The sequence below is a fragment of the Tupaia chinensis genome, unplaced genomic scaffold, assembly GCF_000334495.1.
Source record: "Tupaia chinensis unplaced genomic scaffold, TupChi_1.0 Scaffold000147_1, whole genome shotgun sequence".
Taxonomy (NCBI): domain Eukaryota; kingdom Metazoa; phylum Chordata; class Mammalia; order Scandentia; family Tupaiidae; genus Tupaia; species Tupaia belangeri.
Genome location: NW_006159617.1, coordinates 7873718 through 7880263, shown reverse-complemented (window position 1 = coordinate 7880263; position 6546 = coordinate 7873718). Strand labels below are relative to the sequence as shown.

General features: G+C 43.4%; 1 pseudogene; it reads right to left on the bottom strand.

The window, feature by feature from the left end:
• LOC102487778 (prefoldin subunit 4-like) overlaps positions 1-6546 on the bottom strand; it is a 54794-nt pseudogene that overhangs the window by 25455 nt on the left and 22793 nt on the right.

Here is a 6546-nt window from a genome sequence, read left to right as displayed (position 1 = left end):
CTGCTAACCACAAGATGGCTGCTGTGCCGCATCAACTGATGGTCAACTCTGCTTGCCAGAACCGCCTTCCTGAAACTGTATTCCATGGAGACTCACCTACAGTTGCGGAACTGCACGAGACCCACACTTGATCCAACCTTGAATGGAATCTATTTTCCCTATTGTTAAAAACTTTGGACTCGTGACCCCTCTCCCTCTACTCGCAGGTATCGCATTTTCAATGACCCCTCTGGAGGATAGCTGTCTATAGCAGAGATAGAGTAATTGGGAGAGGGGGAAAGGGCTGAGGGTCAAACATAGGATAAAAAACATATTTATATGTATGAAAGTAGAAATGGAACAGTATTGGTGACGACATGCTTGATTAAGACACTATGTAGTTTATCCTAGATGGGAAACTACACTTGGTGTGTTGTGATGATACTCAGGGAATGAGTGTTAGGCAATATAATTTAATATAAAAAAAGTAATAAGCAGGAGGAAAAAAAAATGCACATTTGATGACTGAAGAGAGTTGTATGGACACAACTGGGGTCTACTTTATAATATGTTCATTCTACTCCCTGGGGTTTATGCCTAGGATCAGATTTGGATACATGTGTAAGGATATGTCAGCTGTGCTAGCTAGTGGATATACTTAGACTAATTGAGTTCATTGGTAGAACAATTGAATGGGGGGGGGCGGAAGCCATTGAGGGCAATCATGAATGTCAGGGACAATGGAGGAGGAAGATGGGACATGGCAGAGGGTGGGGATGGGGAACCTAGGATGGCAAAACAAAAGGCAAGGTATGCAGGACACAAAAATTGGGAAATCATTTGCTGAGAACATATATGTTGATGTGCTTGATTGAGCCAATGCACAGTGTATTTTGGATGGAAAATTCATATGTGTGTTGTGATGAGAAAAAATTTATAATAAAAAACAAAGTATAAAAAAAAAAAAAGGAGGGAGAAGAGGATAAAGACAGCAGTGAACAATAGAGAGGCAGGATGTTAATGAGAAATAGATATGGTTTATTACCTGTTGATGATGACATGTATAGTATTCTCAACTGAACCGGTCTGGGAAGTATTTCATGATGGGTGAAGTCTTTTTAATAAGCAAAATGAGAAATAGTGATTGACTGTTTAAAAAATTATAATAATAATTATTGGGAAAAGCATGGAAAAGATATTGAATGATAAAGCGGGGAGATTGATATCTCTGTATTGACTGACATGCATGGCATTCCCTTTTGAAAAAGCAATGGAAGTCAATGTAAAGTTATATGTAATCTAGTGTAATAGAAAGAAGATTATGATGATAATAAAATTAAAAAAAAAAAAATACTGTCTGCCCCAGCTTCAGATCCAGACCTTTTTTTCTCTGATGAGCATGCATGAATCTGAAAAGTTAAATAAGAAAAGCATAGAATGTCGAGTATTTTCTACTGCAGATAAAAACAAGCTTTTTTTTTTTTTTTTTTTTTGGTGGGGTTTTAGCTATAGGTGGCGATGTTCCCACAGAGAGAGACAGAGATACGGAAAGCAATAAATCACCCCCCAGGGGGGATGGTCACGCCACAATCCCTTCCTCCATTCTCCTCTCAGGATCTTGGGCACGCACGCACACGTGCCCCACGTGAGTTTAAGCCACTGGGTCCAGTTCTCGAACCGTGATCGATTACATGGGAGTCCAACAACATAGCCATTACGCTAACTGCTGGTCCCCCAGATCCAGCACCTTCTGACCAGCAGAAGGGAGAGGAAGGTAGGTCATAGATGAGGCATCTGCCCGCAGGGTAGCCAATATTGTTCTGGTCCAAGAATCTGGCCACCTGCACCCTCCTTTCTAGCTCCTCCTGCCCCCACGCTAGATTGCAAAGCAGCAGAGTCCATTTCTTACTGTGTGGCATAATATCCCAAAATGCCACCCCAAGGAAAACCGGTTCTCCTTGCCCAAAATTGCAAAGTAGAGGTTACAAAATTTAGACCAAATTTTCTAAAGGTATGGGTGTTGATTTTTAAATAACAAGAGTTGCATAGAAGCCTGGATTCTACCTTCTCTCGGCGAACTGGCACATCAGAACTTTGGGCCACCATGGGCTACCTTCCTTCACGGCTGAGTCAACTAGGTGGGACATGAGGGTTCCTGCTCACTCCAGCTCCAGGTACTTCCTGTTAAATCCCACGCGAAGCCCACGGGTCGGCAGCTATTTGTCATTCTTGTCATATACATAAATACATATATATTTTGTATTTTACTTACTTACTTACTTAATTTTAATTTGACCAGAGTCGGAGAGAGTGAGAGAGGGAAAGTGAGAAAGCAAGCTATTCCATCCGGAATTCGAACCACGGTCAGCTATGTGGGAGTCTAGGACCCTTAACAACCACACCACCTGCTGGCCCCTACATATATACTTTTTGAATGTTGAGATTTTTCTTTTCTTTTCTTTTCTTTCTTTCTTTTTTTTTTTTTTAAATGCCAGAGATTGCCTACACTCACTTGAGAGAAAAAGAGAGGGAGAGAAAGACTAGGAAGAGAGAGACTGGTCTCCAATGGGGCCACTCACATTACAATCCCATTTCTTTCACTTGTCCGTTCTGTCACAATTCTGAGCATGCTTGCCCATACCCAGCGTGTTTTTCCAAACCACTGGGCCAGGACTCAAATCCTGGTCAGCCCTGGGGAATCCAGCTTCCTCTGCACTATTGGGAGGGCCTATGTGAGACAGAGTCTGCTTGTTGCTTACTCTTGCATTTTCTTCTTTTTTGTTAGTAACAGACATCTATGTTTTCAGGGATGGCATAGACTTACCTAAATAAAAATTGTATTTCTCATCTTCCTTTAAATAGTAGTGACTAATGAGACATGTGTAGAAGTTTATAGATAGGATTTCTGGAAATATTCTTTAGAGATGGTTAGCTCTGGGGACCAGTCGATGGTATAATAGTTATGTTACTGGACTCTCATGTAGTCAACTGAGGTTTGAGTCCCAGACCCAGTGACTAAAAACTCTCTTTGGCATGTGTGTGCATGCTCAAAATTCCAAGAGGAGAATGCAGGAGAAGGGACTGAGCTGTGGCCATCCACTCGGGGTGTGTGTGTGTGTGTGTGTGTGTGTGTGTGTGTGTGTGTGTGTGTGTGTGTGTGATTTTTTACTTTTTGTCTCAGTCTTTCTGAGGAGCACACATGCTCAATAGCAAAAATTTCTCTCTTAAAAATAGATCATGACCAGCAGTTAGCGTAATGGCTATGTTGCTGAACTCCCATGTAGCCGACGGCAGTTTGAGTCCTGGACCCCATGGCTTGGACTCATACCGGATGCGTGTGCATGTGCATGCCCAAGATCCTGAGAGGAGAATGGAGGAGAAGAAATTGTGGCATGACCATCCTCCCTGACGGGGCGATTTCTCGCTTTCTGTCTCTCTGTCTCTCTCTGTCTTTCTGGCGAGCACACACGCCCTATAGCAAAAACCTCTCCAGAAAACAAAACAAAACAAAACAAAACAAAAAAACATGACTGGCTCAGTTGCAAGGAAATCACTCTTTTTGTCTTGTCACCCCTCCTTTTCTCCATGCTCAAAGAGCAGACATGCTGGCTGGCTCTTTGGTAGCTATTTTGGGTCCTAAGACGTTAGGATAACGAAGGTCAAGGGCTCAATATGGTAAAGAAGAAAGAATAAACCCAAATCTCTGCTAACTGAGGAGCTACCATGCCGTTCTGGACTGTCTTCAGCAGAACTCTTTGACTTGAGAGAAAAACTTAAATTTATGTCATTTAAGCCACCTTGTGTTTTCTGTCAAAAGCAGCTAATCTTAACTGATATTTTCATATCGTTAACAAAAGGAAGACAATGAGAGACAGACTTAGAAGGCTGTGTACTTTTTTTTTGAAACCAAGAGAAATAGGGGCAGGGGCATCAGTTCATGATGTAGTGGTGAGGCATGATGCCTGGTGCATCGGACACACATGACGAGGTTGCTGGTTCAGGTCTGGAGATCTCGGAGTGTGCCAGTCATGTGAGTGCCCATCATCTGGGCTGGCTGAGGCTGGGATGTACCACAGCATGGAATACCGTCAGGTGTGCTGTGTCTCTCCTTGTCTCTATCTCTCTCACTCATGGAATAAATAAATACACTTAAAAAACAAAACAAAACAAAACAAAACAAAAAACAAGATGAGACCAGCGGATGGTGCAATGGTTACATCGCGCTGGAGTCCCACATAGTCGAACGTGGTTTGAGTCCCAGACTCAGTGGCTTAAACCCACGCCAGGCGCATGTGCGTGCATGCCCAAGATCCCGAGAGGAGAATGGAGGAGAAGGGATTGCGGCGTGGCCATCCCCCCTAGGGGGTGATTTCTTGCTTTCTGTCTCTCTGTCTCTCTCTGTCTTTCAGGCAAGTGCATGTGCCCTATAGCAAAAACCTCTCTATAGAAAAAAACAAAAGGGAAGAAAAAAAATACAGGTGTGTATAACTCTTCATAAAGACAAAATCTACTTTTTAATAGCATAAAGAACTGTGTCCTTATCATACACTCAACCCGCTTCCCTCACTAATTGTCACTTGCCTGCTTCCCAGACGCCGCTGAGGCTATGATTCTTTCCTCAGAGGCTCTAGGGAACTTTTTTTCATCACTAAGTGTTTGGTTCCTGTTTAGGAAGTCACGGTACATGTTAGAAACCCTGGAGTCTGCCGGCAGAGTAGAGTGTGAGGCGACTGGGTCCCACATGGCTGACTCAGTTATGGTCCCAGGCTCAGCGGCTCGAAGAGCACACCAAGTGCGCAGGCGTGTGAGCCCGAAAGCCCAGGAAGAGCATGGGAGAGAAGAGACTGCAGGGTGGCCAACCCTGCTGGAGCCGCTTTCTCACTTTCTCTTTCTCTGTCTCTGGTGAGTGCATGTGGCCTATAGCAAACTAGAAAGAGAGAAAGAGAGAGAAGAAAAAGTAAGAAAGGAAAGAAAGAAGAAAGAACATCTGCAGTAAGGAAGCTCGTTTACTGTTTAGATAAATCTATTAACGATGTGCACGGTTAGTGTTCTGTAAGAAACCCTTGGGAAAAGCCAGCCTAATGGTGGTGTGCTGCTCTTTACGGCAGACCTCAACATTTTAACTGAGAATTGGCCTAAGCTGCTTTTCTTAAAACAATATTCAAGCTTATTAAATTTTTTTTCATGTTTTTGCCATAGGGTGCATGTGCTTGCAGGAGGGAGAGATGAAAAGAGACAGTAAGAGGGATAGTGAGAAATCACTCCTGAGGGGGATGGCCACGCTGCAATCCCTTCTCCTTCATTCTCCTGGGACTTGGTATGCACGAACACACACACACACACACACACACACGCACAGTGTGTGATTTTCAAGCTGCCGAGTCCAGGATTAGAATCGCTGACGACCATATGGGAGTCCAACATCTTAAACAGTACACCACCTCCTGGCCCCAGCTTATTCAATAAATGTTTTAAAGTCTTATAAAAATGTTCAATTTTCATCAGCTTCAAGGTTACATTGTCTCCAAATGTTACATATAACTGAACCTTCAAATCTGCTAGTACCTGCCAAACTCACTCCACTCTGGATTCTAAGGTGTCGATTTCTTCTTGCAAAATTTCCTTCGCTTTTTCCAATATTCCTTGTGTTTCTTCTGAAGAACGGTTGATGAAAACATCCCCGATTTGGTAAGGTAGCATTGAGTACCCGTCATGCAAGCAGGATGACATCACAGCATCTACATCCTGGAGTTGTTTCTGTTTTACTTCTCTGCTTTCTTTTAGCTCTGTGATTCTCCTTGTGTTCCATCCAAACTTATCTTTCCTTGGTCTTCAGAAGTAACATTGACATCTTCCCCTCTCCCCCATAGGATGTGTGCGCTGCTGGGGGTGGGGGGAGTGGTGCTGGAGGAGAGTGGGAAGTAAGAAATCATCTCCCAGCAAGGATGGTCACTGTAATCCCTTTGCTGTTCCCTTCTTGAGATTTTGGGCACATAGGCACACGCACCTAACGTGATTCTCAGGCTCCAGGGTCTGGGACTCGAAACATGATTGTCCACATGGAGTCCAACACCTCAACCACCATGCCACTAGTGGCCCCCAGAAAATAGACATTTTCTGCAGCCACCTTTTTCATGGTGGCTATCAGCTTGGGAGTCTATGCCTTTTTAAAAAGTGGGGAATGTGTTGTTTTTTGTTGTTGTTGTTTGTTTTATTTTTGCCATAGGGCGCATGAGCTCACCCGAGAGAGAAAGAGAGAGGGAAATCTACTCCCAGGAGGGCCATACCGCAATCCCTTCTCCATTCTCCTCTCAGGATTTTGGGCACGCATGTACACAAGTCCAGCATGATTTTCAAGCCACCAGGTCCAGGACTCAAACTGCAGTTGTTCATGGAGGAGTCTAGCACCTTAACCACCATACCTGCTGTTTTAAAGATCACTCTGCTATTTCACTTTCACAAAGTAAGCTAACTCTCTTTTAAAAGTTTAATAATTTCATTTCCAGTCTACATAATAGTATACCTGGAAAAATAAACAGAAAATCAATGATAAAACAAAAATAATAA